This window comes from Schistocerca piceifrons, chromosome 8 (genome assembly GCF_021461385.2).
Source record: "Schistocerca piceifrons isolate TAMUIC-IGC-003096 chromosome 8, iqSchPice1.1, whole genome shotgun sequence".
In the NCBI taxonomy this organism is placed as follows: Eukaryota; Metazoa; Arthropoda; class Insecta; order Orthoptera; family Acrididae; genus Schistocerca; species Schistocerca piceifrons.
The window spans coordinates 185660188-185681514 of NC_060145.1; positions in this window are offsets into that span (position 1 = coordinate 185660188).

Genomic DNA, 21327 nt, shown 5'->3' on the forward strand with positions numbered 1-21327 from the left:
CCATGTGATGTCGAAAGCTGCCTGCTAAACGCCAACTTTCAAATTTTCAGTGATATACTTTCATTGATTACTTCTGAATACATCGTGGGACCAGACAGTGACCAATGTTATTACTAATAGTTACTATTAAAATCGCTGTGATTTACCACCAGAATGAGCCTCCTGCTTATACAACATTTTGGTCTGAAGATGACCACAGGCGTGGTCGAAACCGGTTACACGGACTAAATAAATTTGCTATCAAGACTGATTTCAATAGTAACTATTAATACTTTCATTGCCCTGCAGATTTATCTTTGCTGATACTTGGCAAAGATAACTGGTGTGATATACACAGTGTATATCGTTGAATTGTCTACCTGGTGTGTTGGGTGCAAGTTTTCGTCCATGAGGTTCTGGGCGTGTCGGTTTCAGTGTGCAGGTTGTTGGGACACGTAACAACTGCAGCTTATGCTCCTCCTCAGAACACTTAGTCATTCTAACAAACATTTCTGCGCTAACAGAGGATTTTTCCACTTTAACGGTACTAGTTCTGCTCCTTGTTCGTTCAAATGCACTCTCTTTCTCTCGCAGTGTCTCCACTGGTCTGTCATCGCTATTATTTGCATTTTAGCCAGATATAGCCCTTAGCCTGTCATTCGCCGGGATCCGTACCCAACCTTGACGCCCCCCCCCCCCCCCCCCCACCGGCCTATGATGTAAGATGGATAGCTAATCAGGCTCTTCTACTCAAAAATTTATGTTTGACTGACAAATTTAGTTTCTAATAAATGGAATTCTTCCAGGTGGGACAGTACTGAGTGATATGTCGCTTATACAGGGCGGTTCTTGATGATGTTATAAACTTTCAGAGGTAATGGAGAAGGGTAAATGTATCAATCTGACGTACGGGTCCCTTGTCCGGAAACGACCACGTCGAAAGTTATAAGCGTAATCTTTCTGATACATCTCAAAATGGAATAGATGTACCAATACCGTTGTTGCTAATATCGTAGAGTACGCGATTTTAGAGGTGGCAGTATGGATCAAAACAAGAGAAAAAAAACTGGCCAGTAGATATGGTCTGTAAATTGACTCGGCCTCCAATATCGATTTCTAGTCGCGGCGACAAAAAATCTCTAAGGTACACTCAATGCATAAATAAATCGTTAAATGGAAACATTTTCCCGAAGAATATCACTGAAACTTCTTGAATGACAGCTCTTTTGTTTCGAGGTAGAAGTAAACGACACAAACATCGCTAATGGGTTCATCCAATAACAAATCAAAGATCGTTGAAAGGGCAGTTTTACAAATTATCTCAGGATTTATTTGAGTACCCTGAGACGTTTGTCCAGTATTACAAAGTGACAAAAAGTAATTTTGACGAACTGTTGGGCATAACTGGTCCATGAATAACATATGACGATAGTACACAGAGAAAGCCCATACCACCAGAAGAATGTTTGTCAATTACTTTAAGGTAAGTAAAAAATATAATAAAGTATTTTTTATTGATTTATCGACATAGTGTGTTGTAATTCATAATAAGTAAAGATACTAGAAAGCAATTTAATTTAATAATTTACGATTTTATTGATACACATTAATAATTGTTTAATTATATTAATGGCTTGAAGGGTGAAATTTATCACTCCACTTGCGGAAGACGGTGACGCAAGTCTGACAGAAAAATTCTTGTAAATTCTCTGCAATGATAAAGTATTCTGCGAATGCTGATTTTGAATATCAGTTTGACCATGCGTGTAGTAATTCTGACCAGGAGCTAGTTCACTATGTCGAGTTGATTCTAGATGAGCTGGTTGTGATTGAGGATTGAAATATCAAGCACTCCACATGGTGTTTAGAATTTCAGCTTAGCGTAATATTTTTGTTATTCATTTAACTTTTCTAAAACTGGAACCAACATCAATACAACACTTTTGTCGTCATGGACTTCATCGCTCTGTTTCGCATTTAAAATATGTGTTTCAGGTTTATCAAGATGGGTGGATTTACTCGTACCTCCAGAACGCTCTTGTTCTTCATTCATTTTCACAGCGGGAAACGTAGCAACTACTTTCCTTACCCTTTACAAAGGGCACCAAAAATAACAGATAATCAAAATAAATATGTATCCTTCCAGTTTTTCTCTGATACTGTTTCCCTTTGATTTGCCATCTGGTTTAGAAAACAGTCCCTTACATTTTTCCAGTTTTCTGGATTTATGTTCCTGAGAATTAATGAAAGATTAAGTGTTATCAATTATCGTTTTGAAATAAATAAACTCAATTAGTATTTAAAACACTCAAATATATACATTTATTTGGGCTTTATTCTGAAGTACGTTGACACAGGAAACAGTTTTAACGTATTGCGCTATGAATGTGTTTGGGCACTAGTGGTATTGGAAGCATTGTACAAGGTACTTGTGCACAACATTTTGGAAATTCTACAAACGCTTCATATGTCTGCTTACTGCTTGGTACAATTGGCGGTAAATATGGAAGCAGAAGGCGTTTAACTGCGGATCTCTGTTTTTTTCTATTATAAAATTTTTTTCTATTGTTGTGCTCTCTATTGTTGACGTAGGCTACTGCTTCGCAGGGTCTTACACTAACACTGATTCAAACATTCCGAAAAATCCAACACTTACTGAGAAGTTAAATGTAGGTAATTTAAATAGCCCTCATGCACCAACTCTTATTAAAAACCGGGGTAACTAATGCCTTTTGCAATCGTGGGTGATGAAGCATTTCCTCAATCAAAACGCATAATCAGACCCTACACTAACAGAGACTTATCCACGAAACAGCATGTGTCCAACTACAGAATAAGCCATGCTCGAAGGTTGGTGGACTGCGCTTTTGGCATTTTGGCCAATAAATGGCGCATCTTTCACCGTCCATTCAATGTATAAATGAAGTTTGCAAACGACATTATGAAATCGTTTTGTGTATTGCACAACTTTGTCAGAAGAAAAGGTGGAATGCGTGTTGTGATGAATGCTATGAGTGTCCCTTCGAAGCAAAATTCAACTTGTTTACAGTCTGATTTAGCAGGTTCTAAAATGAGAGAATACTTTGCAAATTACTTTAATTCACCCCAAGTTTCAGTGGCTAGGCAATACGACATTTTCTAACCAGTGGTTGGTACAAGATTTCACAATTAAATAACGCATATAAAATGACAGCGTTCTCAATAACAATGTATGAATAATTGTAACTATACGGGTTTTCTTTATTTTGAGTTGCAGTACATGTTTATAATAAAAATTTAATTATCTAAATTTACCTTTAATTTACTTGTCTCTTGTTTCCAGTTCTTTCCAGTTTTGAATCACTTGTGTACAAACTTCAGTGTCAGACTATCCCTGAAACTACAACCACTATGTTCCATTGTTTGTTGTAAAGAGCTGTCCTCTTTTCAGTTTCTTTAACGAGTGACGCTGTAACAATCACTGTTAACGTACGTTCATCAAATGCAGTAAATTTGCCATCAGACATTTTTAAAAAAAGCAACAAGAGTGGAAAAATAAGGAAAGAAGACGAACAGAATAAGCCGACTTCGGAACTGTACCTAACTCTCACAACCTGGGTTTATTCTCTTGTCTGCTCTTGCGATTCATTCGGAAATGCGACAGTCGCGTCACAGCGAAAAAAAAGGACATGCAGCAACTTTTTATTAATTTCGGCTCTTTAGCTGAATGCGTGTGCACTTGTATTGGAAATAATGAGTTATATTTTTACGTCTGAAACATCGCACAACTAGAAATCGCCAGAGGAATCCAATAAGGGATGTGGGCACAGATTCAGTATAAGAGATGCGTTTCACAGTCGCGAAGATGATCAAATTCTCATAGCGCTTAAAACATCCATTTTGGAGTCCATATTTATTGGGTTCTTTTGTTTTGGTCCTTACTACCCCATATAAAAATATGGAAACCAAGGAGCTTGCAGAGGGAGAAATATGTTTCACAGCGTCGAAGATGAACAAGTGCTCATGGCTCTTAAGGTGAGGACTTTAAAGCCTATGCCAGCCATAAGATTTTTTTCTTGTTTTGGTCAATATTACAACATCTGAAAGTTGCCTACCCTGAAATCTTAACAACAACAGTACCGCTACATGTAATCCGCAGTGAGATCGATTTTATCTTATAACTTTCGACTCGGTCGTTTCCTCACTATGGTTCCCTACCTCACTAGGGTCGTCCCTATTTGTGACATTGTCACGTTAACACCTTCTAAATATAAGAGATTTAATTCAATTAAAAACAAAAGCTAAATTATACCACCTGTATAATTAAGACAGTTATGGCAGGGACGGTACAGAAAAAATTGTTCAAATAGCTCCGAGCACTATGGGACTTAACATCTGAGGTCATCAGTCCCCTAGAACTTAGAACTACTTAAACCTAACTAACCTAAGAACATCACACACAGGCCGGCCGGTGTGGCCGAGTGGTTTTAGGCGCGTCAGTCTGGAACCGCGCGACCGCTACGGTCGCAGTTTCGAATCCTAACCTCGGGCATGGATGTGTGTGATGTCCTTAGCTTAGTTAGGTTTAAGTAGTTCTAAGTTCTAGGGGACTGATGACCTCAGATGTTAAGTCCCATAGTGCTCAGAGCCATTTGAACCATTTTTTGAACATCACACACATCCTTGCCCGAGGCAGGAATCGAACCTGCGGCCGTAGCGGTCGGGCGGTTTCAGACTGAAGCGCCTAGAACCGCTCGGCCACACTGGCCGGCGGACGGTACAGAGATTAACAATCCACACAACCGCTATAAAGGCGACTCTATCTGCGAGCATAGAGTAAAATGAGGATAAATACTATTTCTAACTAATTGCACTTTGTGACTGTTGCAAACTGCGGCTGGGTTAGCTATTTTCGGTGAAATGCTGTCCATTGAGACCAATTGTTAGCGTTGTTGATTCTCCTATCAACAGGCTAGCCAAATATTTAACTAAGTTAACGATTCCGACAACTGGCCTCTGTGAACATCACATCAAAAGCTCTGAGAAGATCATTGAGAAAAATAAGTAGATTGTGGTTGTCCCAAACGACATTTCACTGAGCCTGGATGTGGTCTCACTGTTTGGAATAGTTCCTGTGGAGCACACATTGAAATTGTTGACATAGCAATTTTCTCCTGAAACGATAAAGTCGTTCTGACATGCTACAACGACCGCCTGCTTCTTGTATGGCAGAATATTTTATGAAATGACAGACGGAATAGCTATGGGTTCTCCTTCTCTCCAGTAGTCACGAATTTTTTATATAACAGTTTGAGGAACATTGGGTTCCCTTCGTCCATATTCATCTTATCACTACGTTGACGAGACGGTTATGGTCCGACCACACGGCGTAGAAGCTCTTGACTACTTCCTAGAACACAGGAACACCAGGCACCCAAACATCCAGTTCACTGTCGAGACAGGAAGGCTGCCATATTCAAATGCTTTGGTACAACGGAAATCGGACGGACGTCTCGGCTACTCGGTGTAACGCAAGCCGCCACACTTAGCGCCCAGAGTTTTCATCATCCAGTCAAAAAGCGAGCAGTTTTGAGTACATTGGTACATGGAGCAAAAATTGTGTCTGACGAGGACCACTTTGATTCCGAAATCAGTCATCTGAAGAACGCTTGTGATTAACGTGATATAAAGCCAGCGTCCTCCTAGAAAAGGAAGTCTGAAAATGTTGAACATTCAACTGATGAGACACCGATTGTATTCCTTCCTTTCTGGAGCGCTAGAAGCATCAAAATAGGAAGACGACTTCCTAAGAACAGAATGGAGGTGTTACTCTATGGTAAGGGTAGTCTCGCCTGTGATTTCTAACACCTCTTGCGAATGCGGAAGCAGTTACATACGTCTATCCATCTGTATCTTTTCCGACCGCTGTGGAGAACATCAACGGCATATAAAAAACGAGAACTGAAGATAAATGCGGCTGCTGAGCACAGACTCACGAACAAACACAAAATACCGTTTGGCGAAACAAAAGTTTTGTCCCAGGTTTCTACGTGCTAGGATTCTGTAATTAAAAGAGGCTGTAGAAGTAAGAATATGCCGAAGTAATCTTAGCGGTGCACGAAAGCAATCTCTCGATGCAGAGAAGAGGCAGAGATATTCATCGCAGTGGTTACGTTACTACGGAAACGGCGGCGCCACCAGTGCAGATCTGCGACAGCATTACGTAATTACCTACCAATCAGAAACTATATGGGCTATATGGGGACACTACATCAGTAGTTTAGACAGTGAGTTACTCATGATGAATATAATGGAGGTAACTGTCGAAGCTCGAAGTTGTACCCTGAAATGATGCGTCAGTAAATCCGAGTATTTTCTGTAATAGAGATATGACAGAAGTTTCAAATATTTATCATGTACTTGTAACGAATGTCCTGCTTCCAAGTTAATTCCATCAAGAGAGCCGGCCGAAGTGGCCGCGCGGTTCTGGCGCTGCAGTCTGGAACCGCGAGACCGCTACGGTCGCAGGTTTGAATCCTGCCTCGGGCATGGATGTGTGTGATGTCCTTAGGTTAGTTAGGTTTAACTAGTTCTAAGTTCTAGGGGACTAATGACCTCAGCAGTTGAGTCCCATAGTGCTCAGAGCCATTTGAACCATTTGAATTCCATCAAGAGGACATACTTTTTCTTTGGCGAGCAGCTATTGTTTTGTATGGTATTGTATTGACCTGAGGAGCTAGAAACGACGGAGAGGCTTCGTCCCCGCCGTAGGCCTCAGTGGTTCACAACCCCACAACAGGCTACAGCAGTCCATTCACCCCACCGCCGCCTCACACCGAACCCAGGGTTATTGTGCGGTTCGGCCCCCAATGGACAGTAGAGTATTCGGCGTGTCCTTTGCTACTGAGGCTGCAAGCAGTTTGTGTGCATTGTGGTGCCGGGTTGGAGTCGGGTCTGACCTTTGCAAGTACTGAACACGGTGGCGTCTGCTGAATGATACCCGTGGGTTTCCCACTACAAGTAATCTTCGTTACATCCTTCTCTCGGCGCTCTCTCAGCAAGCGTTCGTCAATGGGCGCTGGATTTTACAAGATATCAACGTAAGCATCCGATTAGTGTGCACGTCACTTGGTGTCGCGTGGTCACTATTTTGACTCCGTATCCTGGTTGCCCGTTGTTATACAGGGTGATTCAAAAAGAATACCACAACTTTAAAAATGTGTATTTAATGAAAGAAACATAATACAACCTTCTGTTATACATCATTACAAAGAGTATTTAAAAAGGTTTTTTTTCACTCAAAAACAAGTTCAGAGATGTTTAATATGGCCCCCTCCAGACACACGAGCAATATTAACCCGATACTCCAACTCGTTCCACACTCTCTGTAGCATATCAGGCGTAACAGTTTGGATAGCTGCTGTTATTTCTCGTTTCAAATCATCAATGGTGGCTGGGAGAGGTGGCCGAAACACCATATCCTTAACATACCCCCATAAGAAAAAATCGCAGGGGGTAAGATCAGGGCTTCTTGGAGGCCAGTGATGAAGTGCTCTGTCACGGGCTGCCTGGCGGCCGATCCATCGCCTCGGGTAGTTGACGTTCAGGTAGTTACGGACAGATAAGTACCAATGTGGTGGCGCTCCATCCTGCTGAAATATGAATTGTTGTGCTTCTTGTTCGAGCTGATGGAACAGCCAATTCTCTAACATCTCCAGATACTGTAGTCCAGTTACAGTAGCACCTTCGAAGAAAAAGGGACCAAAAACTTTATTGGCTGAAATGGCGAACAAATGTACAACTAAATGAAACTTTATAGCTCCCTTAATTCGCCGACAGATAGTGCTTAGCTCTGCCTTTTGTCGTTGCAGAGTTTTAAATTCCTAAAGTTGCGGTATTCTTTTTGAATCACCCTGTATATAAAAATGTGTTATTTATGAAGGTTTTTGCTGGTACAACTTCAGTTTTGTCAATGTGTGTGGGCTTGTGGTTGTCACTATTCCAAACTGATTTTAGAATCTAAGGGTATAGAATGTAGATCTAATCCTTCTGATTTACGAATGGTACTGTACAGTCAGTGAAATCTGTTTAATCTACTTATCTTATTTCTGAGGCATATCTGTAGTTACCCGTTGGCTAGTATCACGACCTAGAGCTGTTTACTAAATTTGTTGCACCTACTAAAAGAAAGAAAAACTAAAGGAATTTTATGCCTCAGTAGTCAAGTCAGAGTTTCCTGCATAACGTCCATACTTTTCTGCATTTGTAGTATTTTTAATTTTTACTAAATAATTAACGAGTTGTCTCTGCGTTACAGGAGAGGTGATAGTATCTCTTGTTAACTGTGGTGTAGTTCAGGATGCCTGTGTACTATGACTGAAATTTTTAATGAAGGTTTATAGTGCTGTGGTAGCGGAAACGGCTGTCCTATGTTAGTAGAGGAGTGTGCATACCGTGTGGAGTCATTCCAGACGTGGAACAGATCCTCCCGGATGCCATGAAGAGCATAGAGTGCAGCTAGGTGCAGCTGGTGGCTCACGTCGGTACCAATGATATATGCCACTTTGGATTAGAAGAGATTCTCTATGGTTTTGAATGGCTAAAAGAAGTGGTAAAGGCTGCAGTCTTGCTTGAAAGATGAAAACAAAACTGACAATTTGCAGTATAGTCGACATGACCGATTGCGGAACTCTGGCACAGAGACGATTGGAGGGTCTGAATCAGAGGTTCAGACGGTTCTGCGACCGTGTAGGCTGCAAATTCCTCGACTTGCTCCAAAGGGTGGTTGGGTTTCGGATTCTGCTGAATAGGTCAGGTGTCCACCACACGGGGGAGGAGGCTACTCGTGTAGCAGGGGCTGTGTGGCTTGGACTGGTTGGTTTTTCAGGTTAGAGGGTCTTGGGAAAACACAAGAAGGGCTTTAGTCACAAAGGATGCAGGCCGAGCACAGGAAGAACTTAGATACAGGAACCATCTGTATAACAGTTGTAAATTGTCGTAACTGTGTTGGGAAAGTACCAGAGCTACAAGCCCTAATAGAAAGCACTGATGCTCAAATCGTTATAGACACTGAAAGCTGGCTAAAGAGGGAGATAAGCTCAGCCAAAATTTTTGGGAACAACCTAACGGTGTTCCGAAAGGATAAGCTAAACACGGTTGATGGTGGCGTGTTTGTTGCTGTTACAAGTGGTTTATCTTGTCGCGAAATTGAAGTAGATAGTTCCTGTGAGTAAGTATGGGCAGAAGTCATTGTTAGCAGCCGGAATAAAGTAATAACTCGACCTTTTACGGACCTTCCAATTCAGATGATACGGTTGGTGAAAGATTCAAAGAAAACTTGAGTTTGATCAAACACGTACCCAAATCATACGATTATAGTTGGTGGTGACTTTAATTTACGCTCGATATGTCGGCGAAAATACTTGTTTAATTCCGGAGGGATGCATAAAACGTCATCCGAAATTGTGCTAAACGCATTCTTTGAAAATTATTTCCAGCAGTTAGTCCATAAGCCCACGCGAGTAGTAAATGGCTGTGAAAGCACACTTGACCTCTCAACAACAAATAATCGTGAGTTAATAACGAGCATCAAAATGGATACAGGGATTAGTGAACACAGGGTTGCCGTAGCGAGACTGAATATTGTAACCCCCAAATCCTCCAAAAATAAACGAAAGGTATACCTATTCAAAAAAGCAGATAAAAACTCACTTGACGCCTTCCTGAGAGACAATCTCCACTCCTTCCAAATTAATTACATATGTGTAGACCACATGTGGGTTGAATTCGAAGAAATACTATCGGCAGCAATTGAGAGATTCATAGCAAATAAATTAATAAACGACAGAGGTGATCCTCCTTGGTACACAAAACGTGTCAGAACACTTGCAGAAACAACGAAACAAACATGCAAAAGGTAAACAGACGCAAAATCCCCAACATTCTTGATCTTTTACAGAAGCTCGAAATATAACGCTGACTTCCATGCGAGATGCTGTTAAAAGTTTCAACAACGAAACTTTGTCTCGAAACCTGGCAGAATTCCAAAGAGATTCTGATCGTATGTAAAGTATGCTAGCGGCAAGACATAGCCAACGCTTTTTCTGTAGGATAGCAATGGAAATACTATCGACGACAGTGCTGCCAGAGCAGAGTTACTAAACACAGCCTTCCGAAATGCCTTCACAAAAGAAGACGAAGTAAATATTCCAGAATTCGAACCAAGAACTGCTGCCAACATGACTTACATAGAAGTAAATATCCTCGGAGTAATGAAGCAACTTAAATCACTTAATAAAAGCAAGTGTTCTGGTCCAGACTGTTTACAAATTAGGTTCCTTTCAGAATACGCTGATGCATTAGCTCCATACTTAACAATCGTATACAACCGTTTGCTCGACGAAAGATCCGTACCCAAACACTTGAAAGTTGCATAGGTCACACCAATATTCGAGATAAGTAGTAGGAGTAATCCACTAAATTACAGGCCCATATCTTTAACGTCGATATACAGCAGGATATTGGAACATATATTGTGCTCGAACATTATGAATTATCTCGAAGAAAACAGTCTATTTACACACAGTCAACATGGATTTAGAAAACATCGTTCTTGTGAAGCACAACTAGTTCTTTGTTCGCATGAAGTGTTGAGTGCTATTGACAAGGGATTTCAGATCTATTCCGTATTTCTGGATTACCGGAAGGCTTTTGACACTGTACCACACAAACAGCTCGTAGTGAGATTGCGTGCTTATGGAATATCGTCTCAGTTATGTGACTGGATTTGTGATTTCCTGTCAGAGAGGTCACAGTTCGTAGTAATTGACGGAAAGTCATCGAGTAAAACGTAAGTGATTTTGGGCGTTCCCCAAGGTAGTGTTATAGGCGCTTTTCTGTTCCTTATCTGTATAAACGATTTGGGAGACAATCAGAGCAGCCATCATTGGCTGTTTGGAGAGAACGCTGTCGTTTATCGACCAATAAAGTCATCAGAAGATCAATACAAACTGAGAAACGATTTAAAAAAGATGTCTGAATAGTGCGAAAATTGGCAGTTGACCCTAAATAACGAAATGTGTGAGGTCATCCACATGAGTGCTAAAAGGAATCTGTTCGTTTACATGTTAAATCAGTCAAGTTTAAAGGCCGTAAATTCAACTAAATACGTAGGAATTACAATTACAAACAACTTAAATTGGAAAGAACACATAGAAAATGTTGTGGGGAAGTCTAACCGAGGACTGCGTTTAATTGGCAGGACACTTAGAAAATGTAACAGATCTACTAAGGAGACTGCCTACACGACGATCTTTCGTCGTCTTTTAGAATTCTGCTGCGCGCTGTGGGATCCTTACCAGATAGGATTGACGGAGTACATCAAAATAGTTCAAAGAAGGGTAGCACGTTTTGTATAATCGCGAAAAATGGGAGAGAGTGTCACTGAATGATACCGGATTTGGGCTGGAGATAATTAAAAGAAAGGCGTTTTTCGTTGCGACAGAGTCTTTTCACGAAATTACAATCAGCAACTTTCTCCTCCGAATGTGAAAATATTTTGTTGGCACCTCCCTGCATAGGGAGAAACGATCACCATGATAAAATAAGGGAAATCAGAGCTCTTACGGGAACATATACGTGTTCGTTCTTTCCGCGCGCTAGACGAGATTGGAATAATGGAAAATTATGAAGATGGTTCGATGAATCCTCTGCCAGGCACTCAGTTGTGTTTTGCAGAGTGTCCATGTAGATGTAGATGTAGATGAATGAAATGATCAGCGACTTTCAGTTGCCGTGGAGGTCACAGGAGACAGAACTGAAAATGAAGCAGGTAACCTCGTTCTTGTTTGAACACTCTTCCAGGTTTCATCTGTAATGGAAGGTGAAACCACACCAAGTATATCAGAATTCTGTGAGGAGTTATCGAATGATGCTCTTGCTGAGTACGTAACGAACTTGTTAGCCACTGCCGGTGGAATAACCGACATATTTCTCTGGAGGAGTTCTGTTCTTGTCGTGTTCTTCTGTCGTGAACTCGTGCAACGCCCCATGCTGACACTTCACAGTAGCCATTACTGCTGTTCATTCATTCATCTCCAAGCGACAGGTCTACTTTCCGTTGCTCTCGATTACCCACTCTGCTACCTACACAAACAGGTCGATACATCTAGAGACGGCTATTTACGTACTGTAATGGATCGTTCAGTATCTAACCCATTTTTGACACTTACATACAACCACGTCTTAAGAACGCTGTCAGAAAAGACGTAGATGATAAATTACCCATGAAAATGGCAGTGGACTGAACAGGGAAGAGGCGTACACACAAATTTGACTCGACTGCTGTCACATAGATCTAGAATCGGTAGTATGAAATATGAACATTTGCTTGTCCATATTTTTAAAGCACTGCGAAGTACAACGCACACTGCAGTAAAATACATGAGTACGATTCCAGGGTGAACTACGAACCAGCGCATTGAATTTAAGTGGAGATACATTACAGTCCTGAATGCTATCTCAGATCTAAACCTTTTCCAGCGGCAGTAACAACTGGCTACAACGTAACTATTCAATTACATATCTTGCAGCGGCGGAGTATAATTCAGAGTGTTTTCTTCCAAATACAGTTTTCTAACGGTTGCAGTAGGCAAAGAAAATTCTTCTTGTTGAAGAGTTTTATATTTTTGGAATTTAGCGTGGTTTCAACGTGCCAGGAGAGTTTTTATAAATTCCCTGATCTATAACTGTTCATAGCAGTGTCAAATTCGCTAGGGGCTTGATTGCAGGCGATATCTGATAACCTTCCTCACCACCCGCTTTGTAGGACGCTAGTGAAGATATACTAAATAACAGTGTAGCCTAAGTTTTATGCTCACCTTACCAGGGTCTCATGTAACCCTTACTGAAGCCAGATTTCTTTCAAAACGGGACGAGTCTTTGTGTTTGTATGTCAAATGCATTGTTCTTTTGTTTTGTCAGTGTGCACGCAGCGGTGATATAATTGAGTAACGACTTATTGTCAACTTCAATCTAGAAGCGTAACTACACACGGCAAACATTATAACGACATTATACGGTACAACGATTTTCTTTCTTGGTTTCATATGGCGTAGCGGTAAAATTAGAAATCAGCTTCCCTAAAATGAGCGTCTGACAGTGTAACCATTACGCCATGTCGCTCATTCTGCGAAAGCTGTTTATGACATTATGACCTTTCGCTAAAAGCAACGTGTAACTGCAATTAAACGTTACACTGTCATAACTCAGATGGCGATAATGTTTACACGAGGAATCTGACCCCTAAGTAATTACTACCATAAATTTTGAACTGCAAAGTATAGTCCTATTTACATTATAGGAAGTAATAAGTATGACTGCTAAAACACCGTTGCATAACCCTTTGTGTGGCTGACTAGCATACCAAGTACCCTGTTTGGACCCCGGGTATTCCCAAAGAATGTTCCCTCCAGGTAGAGTGGAAGTGTCTCCAGTTACCCTCGTGGACTCCACAGAGGAATTAAAAAAAGTAGTCACCCCCCCCCCCCCCCTCCCATGAACCATGGACCTTGCCGTTGGTGGGGAGGCTTGCGTGCCTCAGCGATACAGATAGCCGTACCGTATGTGCAACCACAACGGAGGGGTATCTGTTGAGAGGCCAGACAAACGTGTGGTTCCTGAAGAGGGGCAGCAGCCTTTTCAGTGGTTGCAAGGGCAACAGTCTGGATGATTGACTGATCTGGCCTTGTAACAATAACCAAAACGGCCTTGCTGTGCTGGTACTGCGAACGGCTGAAAGCAAGGGGAAACTACAGCCGTAATTTTTCCCGAGGGCATGCAGATTTACTGTATGATTACATGATGATGGCATCCTCTTGGGTAAAATATTCCGGAGGTAAAATAGTCCCCCATTCGGATCTCCGGGCGGGGACTACTCAAGAGGATGTCGTTATCAGGAGAAAGAAAACTGGCGTTCTACGGATCGGAGCGTGGAATGTCAGATCCCTTAATCGGGCAGGTAGGTTAGAAAATTTAAAAAGGGAAATGGATAGGTTGAAGTTAGATATAGTGGGGATTAGTGAAGTTCGGTGGCAGGAGGAACAAGACTTCTGGTCAGGTGACTACAGGGTTATAAACACAAAATCAAATAGGGGTAATGCTGGAGTAGGTTTAATAATGAATAGGAAAATAGGAATGCGGGTAAGCTACTACAAACAGCATAGTGAACGCATTATTGCGGCCAAGATAGATACGAAGCCCACACCTACTACAGTAGTACAAGTTTATATGCCAACTAGCTCTGCAGATGACGAAGAAATTGAAGAAATGTATGATGAAATAAAAGAAATTATTCAGATAGTGAAGGGAGACGAAAATTTAATAGTCATGGGTGACTGGAATTCGAGTGTAGGAAAAGGGAGAGAAGGAAACATAGTAGGTGAATATGGATTGGGGGACAGAAATGAAAGAGGAAGCCGCCTTGTAGAATTTTGCACAGAGCACAACATAATCATAACTAACACTTGGTTTAAGAATCATGAAAGAAGGTTGTATACATGGAAGAACCCTGGAGATACTAAAAGGTATCAGATAGATTATATAATGGTAAGACAGAGATTTAGGAACCAGGTTTTAAATTGTAAGACATTTCTAGGGGCAGATGTGGACTCTGACCACAATCTATTGGTTATGACCTGTAGATTAAAAGTGAAGAAACTGCTAAGAGGTGGGAATTTAAGGAGATGGGACCTGGATAAACTAAAAGAACCAGAGGTTGTACAGAGATTCAGGGAGAGCATAAGGGAGCAATTGACAGGAATGGGGGAAATAAATACAGCAGAAGAAGAATGGGTAGCTTTGAGGGATGAAGTAGTGAAGGCAGCAGAGGATCAAGTAGGTAAAAAGACGAGGGCTAGTAGAAATCCTTGGGTAACAGAAGAAATACTGAATTTAATTGATGAAAGGAGAAAATATAAAAATGCAGTAAGTGAAACAGGCAAAAAGGAATACAAACGTCTCAAAAATGAGATCGACAGGAAGTGCAAAATGGCTAAGCAGGGATGGCTAGAGAACAAATGTAAGGATGTAGAGGCCTATCTCACTAGGGGTAAGATAGATACCGCCTACAGGAAAATTAAAGGGACCTTTGGAGATAAGAGAACGACTTGTATGAACATCAAGAGCTCAGATGGAAACCCAGTTCTAAGCAAAGAAGGGAAAGCAGAAAGGTGGAAGGAGTATATAGAGGGTCTATACAAGGGCGATGTACTTGAGGACAATATTATGGAAATGGAAGAGGATGTAGATGAAGATGAAATGGGAGATATGATACTGCGTGAAGAGTTCGACAGAGCACTGAAAGACCTGAGTCGAAACAAGGCCCCCGGAGTAGACAATATTCCATTGGAACTACTGACGGCCGTGGGAGAGCCAGTCCTGACAAAACTCTACCATCTGGTGAGCAAGATGTATGAAAGAGGCGAAATACCCTCAGACTTCAAGAAGAATATAATAATTCCAATCCCAAAGAAAGCAGGTGTTGACAGATGTGAAAATTACCGAACTATCAGCTTAATAAGTCACAGCTGCAAAATACTAACACGAATTCTTTACAGGCGAATGGAAAAACTAGTAGAAGCCAACCTCGGGGAAGATCAGTTTGGATTCCGTAGAAACACTGGAACACGTGAGGCAATACTGACCTTACGACTTATCTTAGAAGAAAGATTAAGGAAAGGCAAACCTACGTTTCTAGCATTTGAAGACTTAGAGAAAGCTTTTGACAATGTTGACTGGAATACTCTCTTTCAAATTCTAAAGGTGGCAGGGGTAAAATACAGGGAGCGAAAGGCTATTTACAATTTGTACAGAAACCAGATGGCAGTTATAAGAGTCGAGGGACATGAAAGGGAAGCAGTGGTTGGGAAGGGAGTAAGACAGGGTTGTAGCCTCTCCCCGATGTTGTTCAATCTGTATATTGAGCAAGCAGTAAAGGAAACAAAAGAAAAATTCGGAGTAGGTATTAAAATTCATGGAGAAGAAATAAAAACTTTGAGGTTCGCCGATGACATTGTAATTCTGTCAGAGACAGCAAAGGACTTGGAAGAGCAGTTGAATGGAATGGACAGTGTCTTGAAAGGAGGATATAAGATGAACATCAACAAAAGCAAAACAAGGATAATGGAATGTAGTCTAATTAAGTCGGGTGATGCTGAGGGAATTAGATTAGGAAATGAGACACTTAAAGTAGTAAAGGAGTTTTGCTATTTGGGGAGCAAAATAACTGATGATGGTCGAAGTAGAGAGGATATGAAATGTAGGCTGGCAATGGCAAGGAAAGCGTTTCTGAAGAAGAGAAATTTGTTAACATCCGGTATTGATTTAAGTGTCAGGAAGTCATTTCTGAAAGTATTCGTATGGAGTGTAGCCATGTATGGAAGTGAAACATGGACGATAAATAGTTTGGACAAGAAGAGAATAGAAGCTTTCGAAATGTGGTGCTACAGAAGAATGCTGAAGATTAGATGGGTAGTTCACATAACTAATGAGGAAGTATTGAATAGGATTGGGGAGAAGAGAAGTTTGTGGCACAACTTGACCAGAAGAAGGGATCGGTTGGTAGGACATGTTCTGAGGCATCAAGGGATCACCAATTTAGTATTGGAGGGCAGCGTGGAGGGTAAAAATCGTAGAGGGAGACCAAGAGATGAATACACTAATCAGATTCAGAAGAATGTAGGTTGCAGTAGGTACTGGGAGATGAAAAAGCTTGCACAGGATAGAGTAGCATGGAGAGCTGCATCAAACCAGTCTCAGGACTGAAGACCACAACAACAACAACAACAGTAACCAACATTAAAGACTGGGAGAAATCTGTTAACACTTCAAATGCTAAAACTGAAAAACAAACTCCGCCCGAACAGGCCATGAAGGCCCAACTGTAGGTACCGACCGGCCCCCGTGCACTGGATGTGGATATGGAGGGGCATGTGGTCAACACACCGCTCTCCCGGTCGTATACCAGTTCACGAGAACGGAGCCACTACTTCTCAGTCATGTAGCTGTCGACCCCGATAGCTGAATGGTCAGCATGACGGACTGCCGTCCTATGGGGTACGGGTTCGATTCCCGGCTGGGTCGGGGATTTTCTCCGCTCACGGACTGGGTGTTGTGCTGTATTCATCATCCTTTCATCCCCATCCCCCACGCAGGTCGCCCAATGTGGCGTCGAATGTAATAAGACCTGCACCAAAGCGGCCGTACCTTCCCCCTAAGGGGCCTCCCCGCCAATGACGGAAACACTCATTTCCGTTTAGTCATGTAGCTCCTCAGTTTGCCTCACAAGGGCTGAGTGCAACAACAGCCCGACAGTGCTTACCTTCGGTGATCTGACGGGAATAGGTGTTACCACTGCAAATAAAGCCGTCTAGTAATATATGAACGGGAGGCCAGTGTCGTGGTGTTTCCTGAGCATGACTGCTAAGTTAGTTAGTTTGATATCTAGACTTGTACGGAAGTAAATGCCAGCATTACCCCATGATCACGTTCAATAGCTGCTTGATTAACTGGTATGATGAGGAGTTATTCTTTGCAATCTTTCTAGGCTTCGCTGAAGAGCCGAATGTTGTGTTAGTTAAATGATTTTAGACACTATAGTCGTTTACTTTTGCGACGAACAGCCACTTACGGTTACATCGTAATTTTTTTCTGATTCTTTCTCCGTGCTGCAAGAGCTTCACAAATAATTCTTTACACATTGCCTCAGAGACTGAAATTCTAACGCTAGATCTTGCCACTCTGACACCGAAATTAAACGAACGACCCACATATTTAAAGTGAAACTTTTTCGCAGTCAAGAGCCTTTATGCAGCTTTGTCTTGCTTGTTGCAATACCTGATTACTTTACGTATAGGCCGTTCTCAGTTATTGGCGTGAAACATCACATTTATGTCCTCTACACTGTTACTTTGATTACAACTGTAATGAATAAGTGCCGTAGTGTGTCCATATGTGGACTGTTCTGAAGAAGCCGCGAGGGGTAGGCGCCTAGTCACGGTTCGCGCAGCTGCCCCGTCGGAGATTCGAGTCCTCCCTCGGGCATGGGTGAGTGTTTTGTCCTTAGCGTAAGTTAGATTAAGTTAGAACAAGTAGTGCTTAAACTTGGGGACCGATGACCTGAGCAGTTTGATCCCATAGTCCTTATCACAAATTTCCAATAAATTGTTCTGAAGACGTCTCAGGAAGCATTTTATCAGATGATGACACCCAAGAAAAGTATTCTGAAGCACCACTGTAGTTGTAGGGTGGACTGCGCCTTTGTAGCGTTCTGCTGGTCGTTTAAGATACACAACTCACAAGCATGAAACTCAGAAGATTTAAGAGTCAACGAACCACTGCGAATGCTGATTTTGGGACAGATATTGACAAGCTAAGCACTGATCTGTTAAAGTTTCGCAGGGGTTATTATTTGACAAATATGTAATATGGAGGAGCTACTACAGAGCCAATAAAAGACATTTAAAAAATAAGTGATACAGCACACATATCTGACAACTTATAAATAACAATTATTCGTTTACTACACATCATGAGGACCAAGTCAGCAACCACAGCTTGGTGCATTTTTTATGAAAATGTTACACGTTTATAATCTAAACCACTGCCGTTTTGTACGGTCGAAAGTGTTAATGACAACGAAGTATTCACTTAACATTTCGATCACAGAGATGTGTAACAAAAGCATGTTTACTGGATGGTCTGTACTGAATAGTCTCCAACGCCTGTCTTACTACCTCCGGAATTTTTCGTATTCTGTCTAAAGGCGAATGAACTGTTGATTTTCGCTTTAAAGCTGAGCCAAAAATGTTCAAATGTGTGTGAATTCCTAAAGGACCAAACTGCTGAGGTAATCGGTTCCTAGACTTACACAGTACTTAAATTAACTTAAACCAACGTACGCTAACAACAACACACACACCCATGCCCGAGGAAGGACTCGAACCTCCGGCGGGAGGGCCGCGCTATGCGTAACATGGCGCCTCAAACCGCGCGGCCACTTCACGAAAGATGAACCTGTTTGATGTTTTTCACCCAGACAGGATTATGTTATCGGATTAAATAAGTCCTATTTCAGTGGTTCCCACCATTTTTAAGACGATTACCCCTGAGTTCAATCAGCTATTAGCTAGTATCTGGCATCCCCACCACCCGTCCCTCCCAAAGCCCCTCCCCTCAACATCGTCAACATCTGCACATGACTTTAGGATAAAAAAGATTTTCCTTTGAACATTTTCATTTTTAAATGACGAAAGGTAAATGATACATAGCTTCTGTACATGTTTTATTATACCACAAATTAGAGAGTAAATGTGACAATTAGTACTACTTATTTCTAACAATCTCTTTTTATAGAACGACGAAGCAATTTTCAGTACATCGAGAATGGAAAGCTAACTGTCCACAATGAGGGTAGACACAAAACATGCTTCCTCTGCACCACTCGTCTCGCTAGCGACACGTGTTTCCCCCACACCCTGCACCCTTATCCAAAATAAACTAAGTCAAATCTGTGCACTGTACTGACTCTTACATTTTGTACTCGAAATGTAATTGCAGTTGCAAATATGAACCATCTTCGGCTGTATATTGGAATGACGAAAATGGAAGTTTGTGCCGAACTGGAACTCGAACCCGGATTTCACGCTTTACTCTAGCGGTCGCTTTAACCGCTTCGGCCATCAGAGCAAGAATGGCGGCAAAATCCGGACTTCCACATGTCGCCGTCAACGGGTCACAACCTGCAGTCGTGTTTTGTGTATTCCCGTCCAGAAAGGACATATTTATTGAGAGTCGACGGGCTGGTATTGGTGGATAAATACGAAAAACAAGCGCCAGTGTTATTCGGAAGTACGATGCAGTGTTGCTTCGGACATGCATGCATCGTATTTGGTAGTAACATAGGCGCTGCTGTTTCGTATTAGGCCGTAAACCACTTGACTTCTTAGTTATGAACTGGTAGGTATTAGAAGACTTCAGGCTGCCACCGTTTTATGTCTGACCACTGCTGCTGATAATTATAACAATAATAATAGCAATACCGCAGTGTAGGTCATACAGATAAAATTATGGGGAAGGCGAAACAAAGACTGCGGTTTGTTGGCAGAATACTTAGAAGATGCGACAAACCCACTAAAGAGACAGCTTACATTACACTTGTCCGTCCTCTGCTGGAATATTGTTGCGAGGTGTGGGGTGCTTACCAGGTAGGATTGACGGAGGACATCGAAAAAGTGCAAAGAATGGCAGCTCGTTTCGTGTTATCGCGCAACAGGGGCGAGAGTGTCACTGATATGATACGCGAGTTGGGGTGGCAGTCACTGAAACAAAGGCTGTTTCCTTTGAGGCGAGATCTATTTACGAAATTTCAACCACCGACTTTCTCTTCTAAATGCGAAAATATTTTGTTGACACCCACGTAGGGAGAAATGATCGTCATAATAAAATAAGAGAAACCAGAGCTCGGAACGAAAAGATTTAGGTGTTCCTTTTTCCCACGCCCCATTGTAGAGTGGAATGGTAAAGAAGTAGTATGAAAATGGTTCGATGAACCCTCTGCCAGGCACTTAAGTGTGAATTGCAGAGTAACCATGTAGATGTAGATACAACACTGAGTAGCCATTGCATTGCTATTGTTATAGTGTGTTCTCAATTGGTCGTTTATTGTTGGGAAATTAATAATGAAGCAGGGTCTAGCCTATTTTGGGAATTACCTGTAACTAGGAGAAGGCATTATCATGAGATATTGAAGAATATATTATGTGTATTTTAATTTTACTGTCATTGTATAAAGTTAACAGTATATGTGTAGTGGGTGGTCTATATGAGGAAAATAAGTGATAAAGCTAATGATGTTTAAAAAATACAAGGGGCGTTCAGTAAGTAATGCAAAACATATTTTATCGGCTAGTTTCTGTTGAAAAAATACGAAATTTACTCTGGGACATCATGGAATACTCCCGCTTTAGCTTCTGTAGTTTTTATGAAGTTCCGATAGGTGGCTGAGCTATATGTAGCCTTCAAAATTACGTCTGTAACGGAGGTTCGTTCCAAACAGAGAGCTGACACTCAGTTCCCCTTGGCGGAAAACCAGACCATCGCATATATCCATAGGCGCTCGCAGAATGTTTACAAGACCTCGCAGTGAACAAAAGCTCGTTAAGTCATTGGGCGAGGCGCCTGTCACCATCGCAACAAGGTCGCGCAAACCTGTCCGATCTCCCGCATGTCGGCCGATCGCTCACAGTTGTCATTCCTGCAGTGTACAAACGTGGGGACACTCATTTCATTATAATGAAATATCTCGCTGCTCAT